This window comes from Vulpes lagopus, chromosome 8, assembly GCF_018345385.1.
Source record: "Vulpes lagopus strain Blue_001 chromosome 8, ASM1834538v1, whole genome shotgun sequence".
NCBI lineage: Eukaryota > Metazoa > Chordata > Mammalia > Carnivora > Canidae > Vulpes > Vulpes lagopus.
The window spans coordinates 133,537,495-133,562,755 of NC_054831.1; the positions used below are offsets into that span (position 1 = coordinate 133,537,495).

General features: G+C 55.2%; 1 non-coding gene across 1 annotated transcript; it reads right to left on the bottom strand.

Annotated features, from left to right (window-relative positions):
• Positions 1–284: 284 nt before the first annotated feature.
• Positions 285–401, bottom strand: LOC121498265. The gene has a single exon (XR_005989662.1). It is a non-coding gene; the product is annotated as a U5 spliceosomal RNA (small nuclear RNA).
• Positions 402–25,261: the final 24,860 nt, after the last annotated feature.

The window sequence follows — 25,261 nt, forward strand, 5'->3', positions numbered from 1 at the left end:
CTCCGGAAGTCGGGGGGGGAGCAGCTCCGAAATCTCCTTGAGGACCCCCCCAGGACTCCCCTTCCACGCGGCCCGGGTCTCTATCGGAGCGACGCTCCCTCCACTGGTGCGCCCCAGAGCACGTGGTGCAAGTGCGCGGAAAGGAGGCCGCGGTTAGAGACCGCGGCTAGGTGGGCGTGCTGACGTCACGGGGGAGCGCAGACTTAGAGCACAAGCAGCCGTAAGTTCTTAACGCAACGCGCCAGACAACGTTCGAGTCTATTCTATCTTTAAACCTCATTAGTAGCCTCGCGGAACGCAAGGCCTCAAAAAATTGGTTAAAAACTCAGAATTGTTCCTCTCCACGGAAATCTTTAGTAAAAGGCGAAAGATTTATGCGATCTGAAGAGAAACCAGAGTATGCCCTGCGCTCCCTGCACACGTTCCTCGGGTAGCGGTTACCCCGAACACAGTGATGGTGACTCTTTGCTCGAAAGACCTAGTGATTTCTGTCTGTCTCTCGGACAATTCTGAGGGAGCAGCCTCATTTTTTTGGGGGGGGGGAGGGAATAATTTAATGGAAAAAGGAAAATCGAGTCGTTCCCAGGTCAGAAATTGTCAGCTGTGCAATGCATTTTGGGTATGCAAATGAGCCTCTGTCGTCACGCCCCGGTTCATGGAAATGCCTCGCAGCGTCCATTCGTTTTCCTGCTGGGACGAGGACTACCGCCAGGGGGCAGAGCGGAGGACAGCCCGAAAAAGTCTATTTTACTTACTTACTTTTTAAAAATTTTTTATTCATTCATTCATTCATTCATTCATTCATTTATTTATTTATTTTAAGTCTGACTTTTTATTTTTATTTTATTTTTATTTTTTTAAAAATTTTTTTAAAAGAGTTTATTTATTTATTCATGAAAGACACACGGGAGAGGCAGAGACACAGGCAGAGGGAGAAGCAGGCTCCCTGCAGGGAGCCTGATGTGGGACTTGATCCTGGATCCTGGGATCATGCTCTGAGCCAAAGGCAGATGCTCAACCACTGAGCCACTCAGGCGCCCCAAGTCTGACTTTTTAAAATAAATTTTGACTCCAAGTAAAAATTTCTTGTGTACTTCAATAAAGCAATTAAAAAAAATAAATAAATAAAAATAAGGCAATTAAAATAAAACTTGAAAATAAATACATTCGTTCCTTCACCAACAATTTGCTGAGCACTGTGTTTAAAGACCCTGTGCTGGGCCCCAGGGTAGAGACCTATCTCCAAGCTGTCATCCTCCCGGAGTGCAGGTGATGCGGGAGCCAGCTGTGCACGCGGAGCACTGATAACAGACCGACCGTGCCCCGTGGCAGAGCACTACAGGGTCCACAGAAGCAGGGCGGTGAGGGTGTTCTGGGCAGTGCAGAGAGGATGAGGGACCAGGTGGCCGTCAGGGGACTTTACCTTGAGGGCAATGGCGATGTACTCGAGTTTTAAAAGAGACCAAGGAGATCAGATGACTGTTTTGAGAGAGTGGTTCCCTCCACCTGGTCCCCAGACCAGCAGGTCAGTGTCACCTGGGTACCTGCCAAATTCTTGCCTCCCTGGCCACACCTACTGGATCTCAACCCTGGGGGTAGGGCCCTGCAAGAGGGGATTGCCTGAGTCCCCCAGGTGACTTACATGCTGGCTAGGCTGACAACCACAGTGGGACAGCCGTTCTGGCTAATGTGGCCGCTGTAGAGACACGGAGTTTTGGGGAGGTGAATTGGGTTGCTGAGCATCAGGGGTGCCTGGCTGGCTCAGTGAAGCCTGCAACTCTTGATCTCAGGGTCATAAGTTCAAGCCCCACGTTGGGTTTAGAGATTACTTAAGAAATAAATAAAATCTTTAAAAAGAAGGAAGCGAGCAAGCAAGCTGAGCATTAAAGCTAGAGAGAAATACACAGTGAGCGTCCCAGGATGAGGCCTGGGAACAGGGGAAGTGAGGAGAGTGGAGGAGTCTAGGTGGGTCCTTGGGGGCTGGTGGCACTCAGGAGGGGTGGGTGGGGCAGGAGCATGTGAAGGGGGTTAGGAAGACCCCTCGTGGCGGAGGGCAGCAGGAGAACTGGGGTGGGAGCTGCACAGAAGTCCAGTGCACAAGGACAGCGGCCAGCTGCAGGAAGTGTCCACCGGAGGTCAGGTAAGGGGGGGGGGCAAAGGCCAGTGGGTGTCGGGGCAAGGAGGTTGGTGGCCTTGGGCAGATACAATTCTAAAGAGGGAGGGTGCTGGAAGCTCCCAGCTTCAGGGAGCTGGTGAGAGAGGGAGAGAGGGGCGGGGTGGAGTGTGGGGGCTCCACAGGGACATCTGGTGGGCGTGTGAGGTCAGAGGGGGTCCTTCTTGGATATCCTGGGAGTCCCTTTTAAACCCTCTCGCTCCTTGCTCCCCTTCCTGTCTCTGACTCTGACCTTTCCCCAGGGATTGGGGAGCAGGGGAGCAGAAGCCCTTGTCTTCCCAGCCAGCGGGTATCCCGCCCTTCGGCCCCACCCCATCCAAGGCGGGCCCTCCACTTGGGTTTTGGGCCTCACCCCACAAAGACGCTGCCCCTCCGGCTCGGGCCCCCTCAGCCGCACCTGTCTCCCCTCCCTGCTGTGGGTGCGGCGGGGACGGGAACCCACGGGTTCCTTATTTCCCAGCGTGAAAGAGCGAGGGGAGCAAGAGACAGAAAAAATCCCTCAGACCCCGTCACCCTCTCCTCTTGTGAAATATAATAATCGACCCCAACAAAGGGGAAACAATAACCCTCTATTTTGTATTTCTCCTTCAGAAAAAAAAAAGTGTCAGAAATCACTTTATTAAAACCACTGTACGCCCCTGCGCACCCCTAGGATGGCAGTAGTAATAATAGAGGAGAGGACAGGTGTTGGCGAGGAGCGCAGAAATCGGGAGCCTGCTAAGCGCAGGGGCACCTGGCGGGCCCAGTGGGTGAGCGCATGACTCTTGATCTCAGGGCTGTGAGTTCGAGCCTCAAGTTGGGCATAGAGATTACTTCAAAATAAAATCTTTTTTTTTTTTTAAGATTTTTTTACTTGAGAGAGAGAGAGTGAGAGACAGAGAGACACAGAGAGAGAGAGAGAGCGCAGACAGGGAGAGGGGCAGACAGAGAGGGAGAAGCTATGGGGCTCAAACCCAGGATCCTGGGATCATGACCTGACCTGAAGTCAGATGCTTCACCTACTGAGCCAGCCAACTGCCCCTAAAAATACAATCTTAAAAAAAAAGTGAAACACAGAATGATCTTATGACACAGCAGTTGCTGTCCTGAGTGCACACCCAAAAGATCTGGAGACAGGGACTTGGGCTCTTGGACTCCCATGCTCAAGGCAACAACGTTCACAGTTGCCGCAGGGCCACCAACAGCTGACGGGATAAACGACATGGGGTACACGCATCCAATATCATTCAGCTTTAAAAAGAAGGAAATTCTGGGATCCCTGGGTGGCGCAGCGGTTTGGCGCCTGCCTTTGGCCCAGGGCGCGATCCTGGAGACCTGGGATCGAATCCCACGTCAGGCTCCCGGTGCATGGAGCCTGCTTCTCCCTCCGCCTGTGTCTCTGCCTCTCTCTCTCTCTCTCTGTGACTATCATAAATAAAAAAAAAAAAAAGAAGAAGGAAATTCTGATCATGCTGTTGTAACAGGGTGAGCCTCGAAAAGATGTTAAATGCAAGAAGCCAGACAAAAAGGACATACCGCACGATCCCATTGCCACCAACTACTGCGAACAGGTGCATTTCTAGAGGCAGAAAATGGATCGGAGGGTGCCGGGCGCTGGCGTAAGGGGGAGATAAGGAATTGCTGGTGGCACAGCTTCTGTTTGGGGCTGATGAAAGATTTTGGAAATGGTGACGATGTTCGTATGACATTGTGTGTGTATTAACCATTGAACTGTTGCTCTTAAAAATGGTTACAATGGCAAATTATGTTACATGTATTTAATCACAATAATAATAATAATAAAAACTTTCCTGAAGCTACAAGAGAGCAAGTCAACCTATTCATTCTAAACAACTATCTTCCACAGCTTTATGTTTAGAAAGAAGCTTAATAACCTTTACGGTCAATGCATTTACATCAATTAGGACAATGTTGAATTAATTTTCACACTAAGACTTTTTCTAAATGGCTTAAGTAACTAGACAATGCTTCACAAATCTTGAGACTCATTCAAGCATCAGTCTTTTTTTTTTAACAATTTTTAAAATTTGTTTTTTATTTTTATTTTTTATTTTATGATAGTCACACAGAGACACAGAGAGTGGCTGAGACACAGGCAGAGGGAGAAGCAGGCTCCAGGCACCGGGAGCCCGACGTGGGATTCAATCCCGGGTCTCCAGGATCGCGCCCCGGGCCAAAGGCAGGCGCCAAACCGCTGCGCCACCCAGGGATCCCAAGCATCAGAGTCTTTTTTTTTTTTTTTTTTTTTTTAAAGAGGGAAATTTTTTTTTTAAATTTTTTATTTATTTATGATAGTCACAGAGAGAGAGAGAGAGAGGCAGAGACACAGGCAGAGGGAGAAGCAGGCTCCATGCACCGGGAGCCCGATGTGGGATTCGATCCTGGGTCTCCAGGATCGCGCCCTGGGCCAAAGGCAGGCGCCAAACCGCTGCGCCACCCAGGGATCCCGCATCAGAGTCTTAAACATGCATTTTTCATTAGATGAAACTAAGGTCTATAGTGAAACAATTATTTATTTTTTTTTTGTCTCCACTTCTTCACTGCTTTTATTCATTAAAAAAGAAGAGCCGGGGTGGCACACCTGGGTGGCCCAGTGGTGGAGTGTCTGCCTTTGGCTCAGGTCATGATCCCAGGGTCCTGGGATCAAGTCCTGCATCAGACTCCCCGCAGGGAGCCTGCTTCTCCCTCTGCCTGTGTCTCTGCCTCTCTCTGTGTCTCTCATGAATAAATAAATAAATAAAATCTTTAAAAAAATAAATTTAAAAAATTTAAAGAAAGAACCATCAGGAGGCATCCAGGTGGCTCAGTTTGTTAAGCATCCAACTCCTGATGCATGAGTTCAAGTCCTGTGCTGGGCATGGAGCCTACTTAAAAATAAAATAAAATGGGAAGCCCTGGTGGCTCAGCGGTTTGGCGCCGCCTTCGGCCCAGGGCCTGATCCTGGAGACCCGGGCTCGAGTCCCACGTCGCACTCCCTGCGTGGAGCCTGCTTCTCCCTCTGCCTGTGTCTCTGCCTCTCTCCCTCTGTCTCTCTCATGAATAAATAAATAAAATCTTTAAAATAAAATAAAAGAACCATAATGAAATATTCCTAATTCCACAGAAAAGTATAATGAACAAACATGCACCTGACACCCAGATTTAAGAGGTGTCAACATTTCTACAAATATGCTTTAGATCTGTTTTTATTTTATTATTTTTTAAAAAATGCTTTCTGTAAATAAGTAAATAAATAAACAAAATCTTTAAAAAGAAACAAAATAAGGCTGAAGGCTGCATTAGTACCTCCCCCATCTCATTTGATCCCATGCACAAACACAGATGTTGTGTTCCTTAAAGTCATGTTTATATTTTAATCCTTCTGCAACTTGCCTTTTTCATGCGACATTATGTTTTCAAGATTGATTTGCATCGCTATCTGCGGATCTAGTGCCAGTCTGTGTATTTTATCTGCTGTACCTTTTGAGTACGCCCCAGTGCCCAGGTGCAACAGAATGAACAGGTCAAGGCAGGCATTTGGGCTCCGGGTTGCATCTTCCAATCTCTGTGCCCTGACTTCAGGTTTCCTATGAACAGTCGGAGGGTGTGGGAGGCTGAGTAATGGTGCCTACGATTGCCAGGTTCTAATTCCTGAAAATTGTGTCACCTGATAACCCTAAAAATAAAGCTGCCAGTTATTTTACCCGCAAAAATGTGTTTATTAGGGAACAGCAGACAATTGCAACCTGGGCCAGGCAAGGTATGGTGACTCCATAAGCGAGTCTAGAGAGCAAAGAGAGGGACTTCTCCTTTATAGGGAAAACGGGGAAGTTGGAAAGGACGTTCTAAAGAGGAACTCTCTTGGAGTAAAGTGGGAGCTGGAAGACTCATGGCTTCTCATTAGCTGAGCGTGGCAGCCTCTCATTGGCTGGGCTGTTGCCAGGGGAAGAGGAAACCTTTCTTGCCCCTATTGGGGTGGTAAAGCGGTGGCTGCGGTGGTTTGGACTTGCCAGGTTCCCTCCTCCCCGTGGCGGCTGCTGCTGAGCAGCAGTAGGGCGTGAGAGCTCCCACCGCGGACTCCCACCGCCATTCTTCTCTTTTCTTTTTTTAAGATTTTATTTATTTATTCACAAGAGACAGAGAGAGAGAGGCAGAGACACAGGCAGAGGGAGAAGCAGGCTCCCTGCGGGGAGCCCAACACGGGACTCGATCCCAGGACCCCGGGGTCACGCCCTGAGCTGGAGGCAGACGCTCAACCACTGAGCCACCCAGGCGTCCCAAGATATAATTATTCTTAAAATTTTTGATAGAAACGTATCCACAACCATTCTGGCTTAGGGCTTTGGGGCTGTGTTTTGATTATCATATCAATTTCTTTATTGCCTATTGATCTACTTAAGATGATTACTTTTTCTTATGCCATTCTTGACCTTTTTATATTTTTCTAGAAATACATCCATTTTGTCTACATTTTCAAATTTGTTGCTGTGATATTATTCATTCGATTTTAAAAAATTAATCAAGTTTATTTCTTAGAGCAGTTTTCGCCATATAATCCCCATCCCCACCTGCACATCCCCCACCAGCAACATCTGCATCAGAGTGTACAGTTGTTATGATCTAGGAACCTACTGCTGCTAGGAACCACGGGGGATGCTGACACCCTTCCTGGTTCTCGGGACAGGCTGCTCTGGTGGTTTCTGAGCAACACCAGGCTTGCTGGCGGACAGATGTCAACCTGTCCCTCCTCTGGTCCCTGTCTAGGGGCAGCCTTGTCTTCTTGCTCCTGCTGGTCTTTTCATTGCCAGCACCAGTGGACGTATGGCTGTGTGGGACCGGGCTGCACAGCCAGTGTGGTACTCTCTGCTGACAGCCCGAAGGTCAGCCTGCGGTTGGTGGCCAGCCTCCCGTACCCCGTCATTCTGGTTTCATTTGGGAAGATGACTCCCTGGAGCTAGGCCTGCAGCCAGGGCCTCTGGGTGCCGATATATTGTCGGGGGTAGTGGTGGCTGGGGGGTCACCGGGGGTGTTGCAGCTCTGTGGGCTGGCAGCCGTGCAGGGGACAGCACATGGTAGCCTGGGCGGCTCAGTCAGTTCAGTGTCTGCCTTTGGCCCAGGTCATGGTCTCAGGGTCCTGGGATCAAGTCCCACAAGAGAGTCTCTGCTCAGTGGGGAGTCTGCTTCTCCCTCTCCCTCTGTGCTCTCCTGCACCCCACAAATAAAATCTTAAAAAAAAAAACATATGGTGGCTGAGATCTATGAGCAGGAGAGGCCAAAAACACACAGGTTGATGGGAGCAGTGGGGAACGAGCCCAGGTCCGGGCCACCTCAGCCTTGGCTCTCCTGCAGTAACCCTCACTCTGATCCCCGATTCCCGCAGAGCCCACCTGGCGGATGGCACAGGTGACGAACACCTCCGCACCTGGCACAAATTCAAATCCCCACCTCAGTTCTCTCATCTGGAGAATAGAAGTAAGCACAGAAGCCACGTCACAGGGTTGAGTGAGGGTTAAATGAATTAGCCTGTGAAAGGTGTCGAGCAATGCCATGCGCTCAGTAAGTAGCCAGCAGAGGTCCACCTGCACCGCTCTTAGCTCTCAGCCCTGGCTGCCCGGCAGAGACCTGGAAGCTGAGAGTCGGGGCGCCTGGGTGGCCCAGTCGGGGAAGCGTCTGCCTTCGGCTCAGGTCATGATCCCAGGGTCCTGGGATCGAGTCCCACATCGGACTCCCTGCTCAGTGGGGAGTCTGCTTCCTCTCTCCCTCTGCCTGTGTCTCTGCCTTCTTGTCCTCTTTCTCTCTCTTTCTGTCAAATCAATAAATAAAATCTTAAAAAAAAAAAACACCCCCAGTGTCCATCAATTCATCTCAGGCGATAGAGGTCAGAATAGTGATTAACTCTGGAGCCCGTATTGACTGGGAAGGGGCCCAAGGAACATTCTAGGGTGCTGAAAACACTGCATATCTTGATCTGAGATGACTTCATGGTGTATACAGACGTGAAAATTCGCTCAGCTTGCATAGGCCCTGGCTTCACAGAGCTTACATTCTACCGGGAAGAACTTAAAATGTCTCTGACCTGGTTACAAGGTTGTTCTGAGGGTCCCCTGAGATGAAGGATGTGGCTCTGCCTTTAAACAATCGCGTTCCCACCTCTAACCCACCTTCATGAGCATGGGGCAGTCTGTTCATCTGTAAAATAAATAAAATAAAATAGAACCAATAGATGGAGTAAGTTGCTTTGAGCCTTCCCCATATGACCTCACCCCATTATTAATAATGATAAAAGGTGGGGTGCCTGGGTGGTTCAGCAGTTGAGCATTTGCCTTCTACTCAGGGTGTGATCTTGGGGTCCTGGGATCTTTATTTTATTTTTTAATTTTTATTTATTTATGATAGTCACACAGAGAGAGAGAGAGAGAGAGAGAGAGAGAGAGAGGCAGAGACATAGGCAGAGGGAGAAGCAGGCTCCGTGCACCGGGAGCCTGACGTGGGATTCGATCCCGGGTCTCCAGTACAGTTTATCTTAACTAATCTCTAACACAGCCCTATGGAGGAGGCGCTTCTGTCGTGTTCCTTTTACAGAGAAGGAAACTGAGGCTCAGAGTGGTTGGGTAACTGTCTGGGGGTGAGACGGAGTCGCAGAGCCAGGATTTAAGCCCGGGTCCCTGTGACCTCAAACCTGTGCATCTTCCCACTGCCATGAAGCGTCTCCAGCCAGAGTCCCTGCTGCAAAAGTTGGTGTCGGTGAATAGAAGCTGAAACTTCCACATTCACATAAAACTTAAAGCTTAAAAGCTTTAAAAAGCTGCTTTCTCAGCCCCTAAGTCCGGGGGTGGGGTGGGGCACAATGCACAAAGTCGCTCCTCTTAGGCTCTCCAGCTACAGCCCAAGCCAGGGGAGCACTGGAATGGGAGTCTGGATGCGCAGTCTTCAGTCCCAGGCCTGCCTATGGTCTGCTGGCTGGCCCAGGGCACCCGTTCCTGGTCCTCGTTGGGTCTCGGGCTCCCCATTTGCGAAGGGGGTTGGGCCTGTGAGGTCGTGGCCAGGGTCGTGTCCCTTCCTCCCCCTCCAGTGACCACCTTCCTCTCTGACGCCCTGGGCCGCCTGCACACGCTGCAGCTGGGCGCGATGCTCCCCGACCCGCAAGTGCGCTTCCGACCCTCATCAGGCCCTCGGACACCCGCGAGGCCTTGGGGGCGGGGCCGGGAGGGCGCGGGGGGCGGGGCCTGAGGGCGGAGGGGCTCCGGGTCGGAGCAGCGACCGGGACCTGGGCGGGGCCGGGGCCTAACCCTGAGCGGGGGATGGGGGGGTGGGGCTGGGTCCGGGGGCGGGGCTTGAGGCGGGGCCAGGGACGGGGCCCTGGGGGCGGGGCCTAACCCTGAGATGGGGGGTATCGGGGAGTGGGGCTGGGTCCGGGGGCGGGGCTTGAAGCGGGGCCAGGGGCAGGGCGGGGCCATGGGGGCGGGGCCTAACCCTGAGCGGGGGGGATCAGGGGTGGGGGTGGGTCCGGGGGCGGGGCTTTGGGCGGGGCGGAGCCGGGCCTGGGGGCGGGGCCTAACCCTGAGCGCGGGATCGGGGGTTGGGACTGGCCCGGAGGCGGGACTAGGGGCGGGTCCAGGTGTCGGGGCGGGGCCTTGGGCGGGGCCGAAGCCTGGAGGCGGGATCGGGGGTGGGGCTGGTTCGGGGGCGGGGCTTGAGGCGGGGCAAGGGACGGGGCCCTGGGGGCGGGGCCTAACCCTGAACACGGGATCGGGGAGCTGGGCCTGGGTCCGGGGCGGGACTTTGGGAGGGGCGGAGCCGGGCCTGGGGGCGGGGCCTAACTCTGAGTGCGGAATCGGGGGCTGGGACTGGGTCCGGGGGCGGGGCTAGGGGCGGGGCGGAGCCGGGCCTGGGGGCGGGGCCTAACCCTGAGCGCGGGATCGGGGGCTGGGACTGGGTCCGGGGGCGGGGCGGAGCCGGGCCTGGGGGCGGGGCCTAACTCTGAGCGCGGAATCGGGGGCTGGGACTGGGTCCGGGGGCGGGGCTAGGGGCGGGGCGGAGCCGGGCCTGGGGGCGGGGCCTAACCCTGAGCGCGGGATCGGGGGCTGGGACTGGGTCCGGGGGCGGGGCTAGGGGCGGGGCCGGGGAGTAAAGCGGCCGCTGGGTCTCGGGAGCCGAGCGCTGCACGCGGGGGAGTGAGCCCGTGGGCGGCGCGTCGGTGGCGAGCGGCCTGCCTGAGCCCAAAGGGAGACACGCCCGGACGAGGTCTCCGAGGTGGCCCCGGACCTGGTGGCCGCCGTGCGACACGGGCCACGCGAAAGGCTGGAGCAGGGGGAGACCCGCTCGGGTGGGCGGGGCGCGGGGGCGCGCGGGGCAGGCGGCCTTGTGACCACGCGGGGTCGCCCCCGCGCCCCGGCTGCCCCGAGGCCTGCGGCCCTTTCCAGCTCGCGCGGTGCAGCCCCGGCACCTTCCCCGGCTGCCCCCTGCCCGGCGGCCGCCCTCCTCAGCTCCCTGCAGCCCTGGTTGCTCGGCAGCAGATTAAAGCGCTGTCCTGTGCCGTGGGCCCGGGGCAGCCGATTTGTCTTGTCTGAGCCTCAGTCTTCTCACCCGGATGAAATGCCCGTTTCACAGACCTGATGGGGGGATTACGGGAGAAAAGCCATCCAGAGCGCCCAGCAGAGTCCCTCAGTAGATGGCAGGTGTGACTGTGCTTCCGGGGCAGGCTTCTCTGACTCCACCTGCCCACCTCCACCTCCACTCAGCCCTCCCCCACCCAACTTGCTCTCACCCCCCCCCCCAGCTGCCCCAGCCTGTCCCCCTCTCTGGAGAGACAGATCTTAAACTCAAGCAGCAGAGCCCATTGGCCTTCCCACCTGGTCCACCTGTTTTCACCTGCGCTGCCACTACTGTCAGAAAAATAGGTGCCGAGCCCCACTTTGCCCTCCAGGGCTTCTGCTACACACCCAGCAAGCCCAGCCTTAGTGGTTCACCTCTCCCCGACCCGGACCCCGACACCGGCTAAGGCATGGCGCGCTCTGTTCTTCTCCAGCCCAGCCTGTGGCTCCGGGGTCCTGACTGCTCCCTCCTGCTCTCTTTTCTCATGGTGTCCACCTCTTGCCTCTCTCCTCTGTAAATTCCACCCTTCCCCTGAGGCCCAGCTCACATGCCTCCTCCTCCAGGAAGCCATCCTTGGAGCACTCTACCCGAGGTGTTCTTTTTCACGACCCCTGTTTGGCATGGAGTAGCCGCTTCCTGGCATTCTTGGAGTTTTCCTGCTGTGCTCTGTCTCCCCAGAGAGGGAGACAGAGGCCATGTCTTCTTCATCCTTTGGCTCCTGGGAACTGAGCATACCCCCACAGAGAGCAGGAACTCAGGAGCAGGGTTTGCAGCTGACACCTTGCTGATAAAGCCCATTATCACCCCAGACCTTATTCTGCCCTCTGAGTGGATGAACCCCTGGCAGGTGACCAAGCTTTGTACCCTTTGGGTCACTCTTATTGTAGAGCATAACCCTCTTTTGTGGTCTTGTTGGGAAAACTCTGAGAGGCTCTGCCTACCTCCTCCCACTCCTCTTCCCCCTGTCCCTTCTCTCAGGAAGTGGACATTTTCTAGGGGTGTCTGGTTGGCTCAGTTGGTAGAGCATGTGGCTCTTGATTCTGGGGTTGGGGGTAGAGATTGCTTAAATCAATAAACTTGGGGAACAAAAAGCAGACAGATATTTCTCCTCCTAGAAGTTGATGGAATGGGCAGTAAATCGTTGGCCAGCACGGAGTTTGTCAAGGCAAAGGGAAGATGAAAACATATGGGATCGGTGGGAACAAGCACTGCAGAGTCCAGAACAACAGCCCGAGGACAGATTTCAGCCTCTCAGGGGCACCTGGGCCCTGGTCAGCAAGTAGGGAAGTGGGGCAGGGTTGGCCAAGGAGGACGTTGGGATGAAAGCAACTGATACGGAATCCCTGGGTGGCGCAGCGGTTTGGCGCCTGCCTTTGGCCCAGGGTGCGATCCTGGAGACCCGGGATCGAATCCCACATCTGGCTCCTGGTGCATGGAGCCTGCTTCTCCCTCTGCCTATGTCTCTGCCTCTCTCTCTCTCTCTCTCTCTCTCTCTCTCTGTGACTATCATAAATAAATAAAATAAAAATACAAAAAAAAAAAAAAAAAGAAAGCAACTGCTACCAAGAAAGGGGCAGAGAGTGTGGAGGAAGCGAAGCTCCTTTGACATAGGAGTGGAGTGAGGGCAACCTCACTGCAGAGCCTACTAGAGCCCTGGGCCATGTGGGTCTCCGACTTCACTGCGTGCAGACCACCTGGGGAGCTGGCTCAGGTGCACATTCTGATTCAGTAATTCCTGGGTTGGGCCCAGGTTCTGCATTTCTTTTTCTTATTTTTAAAAAAGATTTGACGTATTTATTAGAGACAGAGAGGGCACAGAAACTGGGGGGAGCAGCAAAGGGAGCAGCAGGCTCCCCGCTGAGCAGGGAACCAGATGCTGTGGGGCTCAGTCCCAGGACCCCAGGATCATGACCTGAGCTGAAGGCAGATGCTTAATTGAGCACCCCAGGCGCCCCCAGATTCTGCATTTCTAGCATGCTGCCAGGTGATACTGCTGGTCCATGGGCCACATTTTGAACACAGCATAGCAGAGGGACTATCTGTAGGCCACTTCCTGCCCTTCTGCCCTGTTCCTCCATCTAGATGCCCACCCTGTCTGCCCCCTGGAGAGACTCTCAGCTTGTTTTGCTAGAGGGGATACTTTTTTAAATTTCAAAAAAAATAAAATAAAATTTCATTACACGGCACCTGGTTCAAACAAAAGTAATGAGGGCACCTGGGTGGCTCAGTGGTTGAGCGTCTGTCTGCCTTTGGCTCAGGGTGTGACCCTTGGGATCCTGGGATCCAGTCCCATGTTGGACTCCCTGCAGGGGGCCTGCTTCTCCCTCTGCCTGTCTCTGCCTCTATGTCTCTCTTGAATAAAACAACAACAACAACAACAACAACAAACAAAAGTAATGATTTGTACTTGGGAATTTATAACAGAAGTGAAATATACAACATTAATAGCACAAAGAGGGATGTTAAATGGAATTATGCTGTCTTAAAGCATTTACCTTTTTTTTTAAAGCATTTACCTTTTACCTGAAGTGGTAGAATATTGATTCTAGGTACACTTTGGAAAGTTAATGATGCATATTATAATCCTTAGAGCCACATAAAAAAGATGGAACTTAAAAAACTAGTAAAAAGAATGAAATGGAATATCGAACTATTTGATTAGGTTAAAAGAATTGAGCAAAAGAGTACCAAAGAAAAAGAGAGGATAAATAGAAAACACACAGCAGGATGATGGACTTAAACCCAACAGTATAAGTAATCACATTAAATCTACATGAAAGAAATATTCCAATTCAAGGACAGAGGTTATCCAATAGCAAGATTCGACAATATGCGGCTACAGGAAATACACTTCAACTATAAAGACACAAATAGGGTGAAGTTAAAAGGATGGAAGATTATGCACCAGTAAGCATTTAAGGCTTGTGTCATTGTATTAATATCAAACACGGTAGATGTTAAATCAAGGAATATTGCCAGAGATAAATAAGGACATTTTTTAAAAGATTATTTATTTATTTATTTATTTATTTATTTATTTATTTATTCATGAGAGACACGGAGAGAGACAGAGAGAGAGACAGAGACACAGGCAGAGGGAGAAGCAGGCTCTACACAGGGAGCCCGATGTGGGACTCCATCCTGGGTCTCCAGGATCATGCCCTGGGCCGAAGTCGGTGCTAAACCACTGAGCCACCCGGGCTGCCCAATAAAGATGTTCTATGATGATAAATGGGTCAATGAGTTGGGAAGACATAACAATCCTAAATGATTATTCACAGAGTTTCAAGATGCCATGAAGCACAAAATAACAGAATCAGAGAAAACACTAAAATCTTACAAAGCATGTTGTGTGACCAGAGGGGATTTAAGTTAGAGATCGAAAACTGTGGGGGCCTGGGTGACTCAGTCAGTTAAGCACCTGCCATCGGCTCAGGTCATGATCCCAGGGTCCCAGGATGGAGCCTTTATCAGGCTCTGCACTCAGTGGGGAGTCTGCTTCTCCCTCTGCCTCTGCTGCTCCCCCTGCTTGTGCCTTCTCATTTGTGCTCTCTCTCTCTCAAATAAATAAATAAAATCTTAAAAAAAAAAAGAAAAAAACCTTAAGTTATCCAGGAAAGCCCTAATATCTGATAATTAAACAACACCATTCTAAATTAATCCATGGTCCAAGGAGGAATCAGAAGGGAAATTAGGAGCTATTTTAAACTCAATGATAATAAAAGCTAATACACAAAAAATAGTGGGATGTGGCTAATGTCCTTAGAAGGGAGTTTATCACTTCAAATGAAATATTTAAAAATAGGGCAGCCCTGGTGGTGCAGTGGTTTAGCGCCGATTGCAGCCCAGGGCGTGATCCTGGAGACCCCGGATCGAGTCCCACGTCAGGCTCTTTGTAAGGTGCCTGTTTCTCCCTCTGCCTGTGCCTTTGCCTCTCTCTCTCTGTCTTTATGAATAAATAAATAAATAAATCTTTTTTAAAAAAGAAATATTTAAAAATAAATATTTTAAGCTTCCACTTTATGAAGCTGGAAAAAGAAGTACAAATTAACCCCAAAGTAGGGATTAAGATGGGTCATAAACCAAAACATAAAAGCTATGATCATAAAGCTCCTAGAAGAAAACTTAGGAGAATATCTCCAGGACAGTGGAATAGGTGAAGTTTACTTAGAGTGAACAGCAAAAAGCATTGCATATAAAAATAAACAGGTCATTTGCATTCCACCAACAGTGAAAATTTCTGCTCATTAAGCAAGTGAAAATGAAAAAGCAAGCCATAGACTAGGAGATAACATCCCCAATCCACACATCTAGCAAAGGACTTATATGCAAAATATATAAGGAAACCTACAGATCCATTAATAAAAACAGAACCTCATAAAAACTGGGCAGAAGGTCTAAATGGACACTCCCCCCCCTTCCAAGAGATATATGAATGCCAAATAAGCACGTGAAAGGTGCTCAACATCACTTCTCATCAGGAGAATAGAAATTAAAACCACAGTGAGGGGCACCTGGGTGGCTCAGTTGGTTAAGCGGGTGACTCTTGATCTCAGCTCAGGTCTTGAATTCAAGCCCTGCACTGCGCTCAAAGCTGGGCATGGGGCCTACTTACAAAAAAAAAAAACCCAACAAAAATGAAAAACAAAAGCACAATGAAATGCTATTTCACACTCTCTAGAACACTTAAAATTAAAAATACTTCTCCAAATGTTGGTGAGGACATACGGTATTGGTTAAAATAAAGCTGTATGTGCTAAAGCTCAGAATAACCTCTGGTAATTGAAGCAGGGTGGTATTGGTGCAAGGACAGACCAACAGACAAACAAAACAATAGTGCAGAAATAGAGCCATGTGTATAGAGTCACCTGACGTACAATAACCACACCCATATTAGACGACTAAAGTGGTTTTTAAGAACTGGTACTTTATCAACTGAGTATTCAAGTGGAGACACCTATCTTATATCATACACAGAGACCAATTCCCAAATGTGCAGAGCGAAACAAGAAATATTCTAACAGACAAACTAGGGGAGCATTTCATGATCTTGAAAGATTTTTTTTTTTTATGTTTTATTTATTTATTCATGAGAGACACACACAGAGAGAGGCAGAGACACAGGCAGAGGGAGACACAGGCTCCATGCAGGGAGCCCGATGTGGGACTCGATCCCGGGACCCCGGGGTCACAACCTGAGCTGGAGGCAGACGCTCAACCGCTGAGCCCCCCAGGCGCCCCTCAAGTTCATAAGTTCCATCCACACGGTCATGTGTGTTGTGATCCCACCTTTCTTGCTGTTTATATTACGAATGTTCCATTTCTCTACTGAAACCCGGTGGCCCTTTGGGTCGTGTGCTCTTATAATTCTGCTATGGACATTCCTGTCTGGGGGCACGTGCACACACGCACCTGTTTTGGTGATGCAGCTGTGGGTGGAAATACTGGAGCGTCAACAAGACATATACTGTCACATATTTTGTCAAAATGACTTCACGGTGGATACTCTATCCTGCAGCGTGTGAGAGTCCCAGCCGCTTCGCATTCTCCACAGACTTAGTATTGTCAGCATTTCAACATTTCATCCATGCCCGTACGTGCATAACGATATTTCACTGTGGTTTTTTTTTTTTAATTTTTATTTATTTATGATAGTCACAGAGAGAGAGAGAGAGAGGCAGAGACACAGGCAGAGGGAGAAGCAGGCTCCATGCACCGGGAGCCCGACGTGGGATTTGATCCCGGGTCTCCAGGATCGCGCCCTGGGCCAAAGGCAGGCGCTGAACCGCTGCGCCACCCAGGGATCCCTTCTTTTTTTTTTTTTTTTAAAGGATTTTACTAGATAAAATAATAGATGTATCACCCATCCAATCCCTTCCTCCCTCCCTTCCTTCCTTCCTTCCTTCCTTCCTTCCTTCCTTCCTTCCTTCCTTCCTTCCTTCCATTTGTACTTGCAGGGTCAGGCCCCTACTCTGAGCCTTCCCACTGTGACTCTCTAAGTTTGTGGCAGGAGGAACGCCCACACCGGCTTATAAGGTCAAGGGTAGGAGCTGGTCCCTGAGGGGGAGCCTGGCCCTCTCCAGGGATCCCGCGGGTGCTGCTAGCGGGTGTCCAGCAGGTGGTGCTGGGGGTCCTCTTCTCACCTGGGTGACGCTGGCCGTTGGGGCCTCGCTTTGGGAAGGGGCCCGTGGGTCAGATTTGAGAGGAAGGCGGGCTGCTGCTCAGCCAGGGCCGGGCTGGGCTCCCCCCACGCCCCCACTCAGGCGCACACAGGAGGCCACGGAGCTCTCCTAAGGCATCTTGGTCCTTGGCCGGGTGCTCCTGGGCAGAGCAGGAGGGCCTGTCCTCCTTCTGGTCTGGACCAGCTGCACAGGCTCCCCTGGGAGTCTCCCCTGGGAGTCCTGCTTGGGGCATGAAAGGACAGAGAACCGGCAATAGCGCAGGCTGGTGAGGGCTGTGTGACCTCAGGCAAACCGCTTTATCTCTCTGAACCTCAGTCTTACTCATCAGTAAAATGGACTAATGATGCCTCATGGCCAGGTTAGCCCCAGGCTAAACGTGTGAGCTCGTAACAGCACCAAGCTGTCATCGGTGGTCAGCAGGCGGCGGTTCCCTGCCCGCACCCGGGCTGGGTCGGTGGCCTGTCAGCCGTCGGGGCCCCGCCTGGGGCTTGCTCCTTACTCCACACCGTTGCCCGAGCAAGGACAGAACTGGGGTCCTGGTAAGACAGAGGTGAGGGGCGGGACGAGGCAAGTCCCAGAAACCACCCCCTCGAGTGCCCTCACAGTCACAGTAATATCTGTCCCCTTCTTTGGGGGATTGAGCTGGGGTGTCATCATCCTGATTTTCCTTTTTTTTTTAAAGAAGATTTTATTTATTTATCTGAGAGAGAGCAGGAGCAGGGGGAGGGACAGACGGAGAGGGAGAAGCAGCTTCCCCGCTGAGCTTCCCCGGGAGCCCGACAACGTGGGGCTCGATCCCAGGACCCCGGGATCATGAGCAGAGCCCAAGGCAGACGCTCAACTGACTACGCCACCCGGGCGCCCTCATCTCCAGTCATTCCTGCTTCCTTTACAACGGGGCCGGAGGGAAAATTTGACTTCAACAGTACTTGCTTTTCTAGAAAAAGCCCGTCAAGATACACATCATAATGTCTATTATGTGATGTTAAAACATATAAAAGATCAGGGATATTTGAACCACAGTAAGACCGAGTCCTGTAGCCTGGGGGTTCCACGCCTTTCTGAGCAGCGGCGGCCTCTGAGCGGGTGTTTGGACCTGGCGTGTCCTCCCGTTTCAGAGGCTGCACTGGGGGGACGCGTGTCTTTGGCCCCACGCGACTTCCCTCGGTCTCCTTCACGGTGCCAGTAATGCCGGCTGGTTTCCAGTAAGGCAGGGTCTGTAGCAAACCAGTTGCTCCCGCCCGGTGGGGCGACGAGGCCGATGGGAGGCATCTGTGCTGCCTGCCCCCACGGGGGCCCCAGGCTCCCGGCTTTGGACCCCAAGAGGCAGGCGGGCCAGGCCCAGGGATGGGAGGACGCCTGGGGGTGAGGAGCCCGAGTGGGGGAGATACGAAGCCTCCAGAGGGGGAGGCGGCCTTGGAGGTCAGGTGGGGCTCGCCTGGAGTTTCTGGGTTGACACTGGCATCTGTGCGTCCCGACGTCCTGTCCCTCATTCCACCGGCAGGCCCGGCGAGGGAGGGGCTGCCTCTGGAGCCGCGAGGTCTGGGTGTCACATGCTCCGTCAGCACCCCGCAGCCTTATCTCCGCGCCTCGCTGTTCTGGGGTGCCGAGCGCGTGGAGCCCGGAGTTCGGGTAACAGGATGGGGTCAGCTCTCTGGGTGGAAAGGGCAGACGGTGGCCCCCACTGTCCCACAGGGCCCTGACCCATCCGAGCACAAAGAGCACCCCTTTGGGAATCAGAGGGATCGGTTTTATTTTATTTTTTTTAAAGATTTTATTTATTTATTCATGAGAGACAGAGAGAGAGAGGTAGAGACACAGGCAGAGGGAGAAGCAGGCTCCATGCAGGGAGCCTGACGCAGGACTCGATCCCAGGTCTCCAGGGTCATGCCCTGGGCCGAAGGCGGCCCTAAACCGCTGAGCCACCCGGGGATCCCCCAGGGGTCCGGTTTTAAATCCATGCTTCTCTGTCGCTGTGACGTTTGCAAAGTGCTTCACTCACCCAGGCCTCAGTTTTCCCCAAATCTGGCAGATGGGCCCAGCAGAACTGCCCCTCTGCTTACAGGGTCGGAGTGACAACTACACGGGGCGTGGGCTTTGCGAAGGGGCGAAGGATGCGCCCACAGCAGATGCTGCCCCCCAGCGCTCCCCACAGCGGGGTACCGCCTGCGGGCACGTGTGGTTAGAAACTCAGCAGTCCCAAGAGGTTTTACAATTTTTGGCCAAGATTTTAAAAAATCAGATTTTTACAGAAGATTTTGAATTTACGACCATATCTGACAGCTCAGGGCCAGTCCCCCAGGACAGCGCTCAGGCACACACACGGAATTCCTCCTCCCAACCAGGCTCTCCAGTCCCCGTGGGGTCCCCAGCGCTGAGGTCAGAGGTCAGGGGCTGTTGTCACCCGCTGGCTTTGGTCCTTGCTGGTTAGAGGGTTTGAATAACTGCATTACTGACATGACAAGTACAGGATTATCACCGGCCCCCTCCGGTCCTTTCTTTCTCTCTTTCCTTTTTTTCTTTTTTTTAAACTTTATTTATTTACCTGAGACAGAGATAGAGAGAGAGCCCGAGAGGGGCAGAGCCAGAGGGAGAACCAGGCTTCGGCCCAGCAGGAGCCCGACACGTGGGGCGGGGGCTCCACCCACCGGGATCACGGCCTGAGTGGAAGGCAGACGCTTCACGCTTCACGGCTGAGCCGCCCAGGCAGCCCCAGAACAGTGGCTCTTTATCTCCTTTTATCTATGTTGCCTTTTCCCGTCCTGAACGTCAATGCTGCTTGGATGGATCTAGACACTCCAAGGCTTCCAAGGAGTTGCCCGAGGCGCTGTTCCTGCTCTGGCTGGGTGGAGCGGCTGGTCCCCTCTGACTCAGTGCACTGCCTGCTCCTCTGTCTCTGTCTCCCTCCCCCACTCCCCCCTGGTCCCCACACACAGGCCAGGAGCTCATTGCAGGAGCTGGGCCTGGGGGCCCCAGGGAGGAGCTCCCACCACCCACAATCTCTCCGGGGAGCCCCTGGATGTGGCATTTGGGGTCTGGCTGCTGGGAGAGGAGGCCCAGGAGGCCCACTCTGGTTCCCTCCTTTGTGATGCGGCTGCTCCCAGAGGCCCTGTCCGTCCTGTCCTGTCCGTCCTGTACCTCCCAGCTGAGTCTCGCTTCCCCCGGGCCAGGCACTCAGCCTGCTGCTGGTGCCTCTTAAAAAGCTCTTCTGAGCACATGCACCTGCACAGGAAGGGGCGGCTGGCCGGTCTTCCCGGGCCCGGGTGCACACACCTGCCTGCTTCCGGGCCGTGCGCCCGTGCACGACTGTCTCCCCTGGCACAGCTGCAGCCTCCTTCCTGGATCGCCGCCCGGATCTTAGAGCTCTGGCGCTCGCTGTCTTCGTCGTCCCCCACAAGTTTGCTGTGTGACCTCAGGCAAGCAGGATGGCCCTCTGGCCTGCTCGCAGGGGAAGCCTAGAAGAATGTGAGTAGAGGACCCTGGGACAGGGCCTGCGACAAAGGCACAGTGGGGAATGGACTGCTTTGAGGATCCAAGGAAGGTGTCTGTGGCGCGACACCACGGGAACATTGAAGCAGAGGCTGGGGGTCAGATGTCCTGAGTTCAAATCCCAGTCCCACCCGTGGGTGGCCCTACAACCCTGGGGATAACAGCACCCGCCTCACAGGGTGGCAGAGAGAGGAAATGGAATCATGCACACGAAGCACGGGGCGCCAGTCAGTGCTCAGAAAATAATAGCCGTGGTTGTCACTGATCCAAGAACGGCAGACCCTACTGGAAGGACGAAGGAGGCTCCCCTGGGTCAGCTCCCTACGGGCAGGGGCTGGGTGCGGTTTGGCTCGATTTCCAGCACGGTGGGGACCTGGATTCGGGTCACCCCTGGGCTCGGCTCGGATAGGGAGGGGCAGGCGTGAGCCCTGGCCGCCGCGTCACCCCGCTCGGTGGGCGCCGTGAGCTGCCCTCTCCGGAGGCCAATCCTCTGGGTCAGGTCTCATGGGACGCGCAGCAGGGACACGGGGCCCTCCGATGACACCCATACAAGGCTTTGGGCCTGTGCTCGCCAGCCCGGATCACAGGGACACGGGGGGTTCACCTCTTTCAAGGGAGGGGTAGAGACAAGAGGGAAAACAGGGAGCTATTTCGAGAAGGTGTGGAAGGCCGGGACACTAAAATTAGACCCCTGGTTCCTAAAAAGACATTGGCGCCAACCAAGGCCTTGGAGAGGGGCTCTTCAGCGCGGAATGTGACCCCAGGAAGCACTCCCGCGGGCCTGGGCAGTGAGGTCAGCCTGCGGGGCGCGAGGGGCCGCCCACGGCTGGTGGTCACGGTGCCTCTCCCCGAAGCAGCCCCACCCGCACAGTGGGGGGCCGGGCCCACGGCTTCCCGCCTGCGCCAAGGGAGCGGGCCGCCCGGGTGCTGTCTCACCTTCCCCGCGGTGCTTTTCCTTTTATGACTCTCCCTGGGTCTCCTGCGCCTTCTGCTCCGCTCTGGGCATGTGTGCGCATGTGTGTGTGTGTTGGGGGTGCTCAGCACAACCGGCAGCATTGGAGCCTGGTGCCCCAGGGGCCTGGCTGGGGTGTGAGCCCGGGGGGGGCCTGGGGTGCCCGCCAGGAGGGCCTGGGCCTCTGCTCTAACCCCGGGGTCGGGAAGCCGGAGCCCCGTCTCCTCCCCCTGCCCAGGGGTCCGGCCTCCAGGTTGCTGGGACGTCCTCTGAAGCCCTTCCTGGCCCCAGCCCCAGCGCCTGAGCTGGCTCCTCTCCCCTCTCCAGCCCCCTGGGCCCTTTCCCGGGGCCCCAAGGTGCTTTCTGCGGTGGGGAGCATGGCACGGTGGACCCACGAAGGTGGCCCTGCGAGGTCCAGCCAGCTCCCTCTCTCCCCACAGTCCAGGCCGTGGCCACCTCTTCCGCTCTCCAATGTGCAGGGCCCTTTGATGGCACCTGGTGACCCGCTATCCATCTCCCCTGCACCCCACCCAGCCGAGCCCCACGCACGCACCCTCAGCCTCACATCCTTGGAAAGCCCTGTGGGCGACACCAGGTCAAGTTCCTTTCTGTCCACCTCCATGGGACTCTCTCCACTTCGCTCATGCTCCTCACGCCCGCGTGCAGGATGGAGGCTCCCTGCACACCGCTCACTGCGGCAAGCCTGGTGCTTGGCACCCAGGAGGGGTCGGAAACACACGCCGGGCTGGGCTGGGCTGGCACCTCCAGGGCCGTGCCCTGGTCTCTCTCGGGCGGTGGGGGCCCAGGGACCCAGGACCCGGGGGTAGCTATGCCCTCTGTAGAGGGAGGCCGGAGTGCTGACTTGGTGGGGGTGCAGCTGGGAGGGGGGCCTGGAGGCAGTGTCCACGGTGCTCCCCATGGGGTCTCGCTCACGGGCCCGTCCTCAGCTGGTGGCCTGGGTTCCTGGACTCTCCCCGGACAGACAGAGCGGCCCAGGAGACGGATGCTCCGTCAGCGCTCAGGGAGACAGCTCGAAGCGAAAGGAGGAGAATGAAGAAAGTGACACGCACATCCTCCCCGAGGCCTGGCACACGGGGCTTCCCTGGAGTCTCTGAGATTCGAGCCCCATGGGGTGCACGCGGCCTGGGCTGGACTCACTCCTGCCCCCAGGACGGCCTGGAAGCACGCGGAATGCGCGGGAACGACGTGTTCGAGGGTCCGGCTCTATGCAGCCGGGCCGGGCCGGGCCTCTCTCGTGTCTCTGCCCAAGACGTGCCTGCCAGGGAGTCCCGGCTCTGTCCTGTGCCCGGTTCCTCGCGCCGCCCCCTTTCCACGCTCACAGGCATCCTGGTTGGGCCCCTGTGGCACCACTATCCTCGGAGGTCTACCTACTAGGTCTGTATGTCCCTACAGCGGTCTCTAAGGCCGCGTGCTCGAGCCACGGTCGCCTAATGGTGCGAGCAACAGAGCGGAGCGTGCAAGGTCCGGGGCGTAGGAGGCTGAGCGGGGCCGCGGCTGAGCGGGGCTCGCCCGGGGAGGCGCGGATCGGCCGGGGTGGGCGGCCGGGAGGAGCTCTGAGGGCGCGGCGCCTTGGCGGCCCTTCCGTGTCTCCCGGGAGGCCCCTCTAGCTGTCCTGCCAGGATGGCCACGCGTCTTGTGACGGAGTCTGGTGGCTTGGCGGCACCTGCGGGGCCAGCACGTGCGGGGCAGGCTGTGCTGCGTGGGGCGAGGCCACCGTGGGGGCGGCTCAGGCTCCTGTCCCCCTGGCTTGGTGCCCGCGGCCCCACACGGGCTGAGGAATCCCGGGAACGCGCGGGGCCGCTGCCAGGGCCTCATGCTCTGCGTGTGACCGGCCTCGTGCCTCCCGCGGGAGCCGGGTGGGGGAAGCGCGCAGGGTGGGCCTCAGCACCCTCGCCTGACTCCCCGGCGTCCTCCGAGCCGGCTCTGAGAAACCCAGAGCACAGATTCGAAGTGGGGGGGGTGGGCGTCGCCAGGGGCCGCCCCCTCTGTCTTGGGGACGCAGGACAAAGCCACCAGGGTGGGGAGGACCGTGGTTGCAGCGAGCTGGGGAGCGGGTGCTGCATGCAGGCACCCTCCCTCTTGGCCTCTGGGGCAGCCCCACCCGTGGGCGCTGTGGTCACACCCAATTCAGGGGCTGGAGTCACTCGCAAGGCTGGTGGTTGGTGGAGCCGGGATTCGAGCCGAGGGCGACCTCCACAGCCCGGGGGCGTCCTAAGTACTCGTCTACTGGTTTCTACCCCCGGGTGGCCCAGACCAACGGTTCACCGCGGCCACAGGACAAAACCCCTCCACACCTTGCCACGGCGCTTCTCACACTGATTTCTCCTCCTCCTCCTCCTCCTCCTCCTCCTCCTTCTTGTTATTATTTAGTAGCATCATTTTATTTTTTTATTTTTATTTTTTTAATTTATGATAGTCACAGAGAGAGAGAGAGAGAGAGAGAGGCAGAGAGAGAAGCAGGCTCCATGCATCGGGAGCCCGATGTGGGATTCGATCCCGGGTCTCCAGGATCGCGCCCTGGGCCAAAGGCAGGCGCCAAACCGCTGCGCCACCCAGGGATCCCCTAGTAGCATCATTTTGGATGTTATGAGCAGCAACCAAATGAAGCTTCTGGAAGCCGAAGCCTGACGCCAAGGGACTGCCCGAAGTCCCCCTGTCGGTAAGGACACCGGTTACACTGGGCTTCAGGACGCACCCTAAGGACCTCACTCATCCTTGTTATCTCTCCGAGACCCTATCTCCGAACAAGGTAATCCCAAGTACCGGGGTTTGGGACTCCAGCAGGACGTGGCAAGGGCGTGGGGCAAGTCAGTTTCCAGCCTCAGTTTCCTCGTCTATGAAACGAGGTTGGGAGCAATCGTCCCTCCCACCACGAGGAAGAGACACGCTGCTGCTCCGGCCAGCTCGTCGCCGGCGCCCAGGGACACAGCGGCTGTCACCCCCCACGGCCGTCCTGGACGAGCTCCGCCAAGGTCAGGAAGTTCCTCGGGGAGATGCTGGCGTCGTCTGGCCTTTCCAGGGGCGTCTGGTGCCGGGGGGCAGGGCCCTGGGCTCCCGGACAGAGCCGGACTCGGCTTTTGCATCTCTGGGCGAGGGATCGGACGCCTCGCTGCGTCCAATGATTTTGGGCCGATCATTCGTTGTGGGGGGGGCGTGTCTTGTGCATCGTGGGATGTTTAGCAGCTTCTCTGGCTGCCACCCACCGGGGCGGGTAGCGCCCCCTCCCCGGTTACGACACCCAACGAGGTCTTGGACGTTACCCCGTGCCCTCCAGGGGTCGGGACCCTGCTGGGTTACCAGGTGCCTTAGGAGGGGCCCTGGTGCTGTTGCATTTGGAATCCCACACCCGCCTCTCTCTAACCACCGCCCCCTGCCCGGCAACCAAGGAAGATTCTGGAAACCGGGCCTGGGCCTGCACTTGGGGCAGAAAATATCTGGCACCGTCGCCCCCTCCGTGTCCTCAATGAGCTGACCTTCCCGATCTTGCTACTGCAAGCCTGGCCGCCTGGGGTCACCTCAAGGTGACCGTGGCCTGGCCTAGGCACGGTGGCCAGGGCTTGGCTGTACACAGGCCGCAGGAAGTGAGAGCAGGCCGGGCCCAGGCGGGCAGGGCCAGGAGCAGGTGTGGACAAGGCCGCTGACAGGCCGGACTTATCAGGCCCAGAGGCCCAGGCTGCAGACGAGCAGGTCGTGGGGCTTTATCAGCCGTGACAGTGACAGAGCCTGCAGCCGTCCCACGGGCCCAGGGCGCTGACAGCGGGAGCTGGTGGGGGTGGGGGTGGGGTGGGGAGGCTCCCAGTCCCAGCCCAGGGCTCAGGCGGAGGGCACAGGATGGCGGTGCCCAGAGGGGGGCCCAGCCTTGCTTTTTTC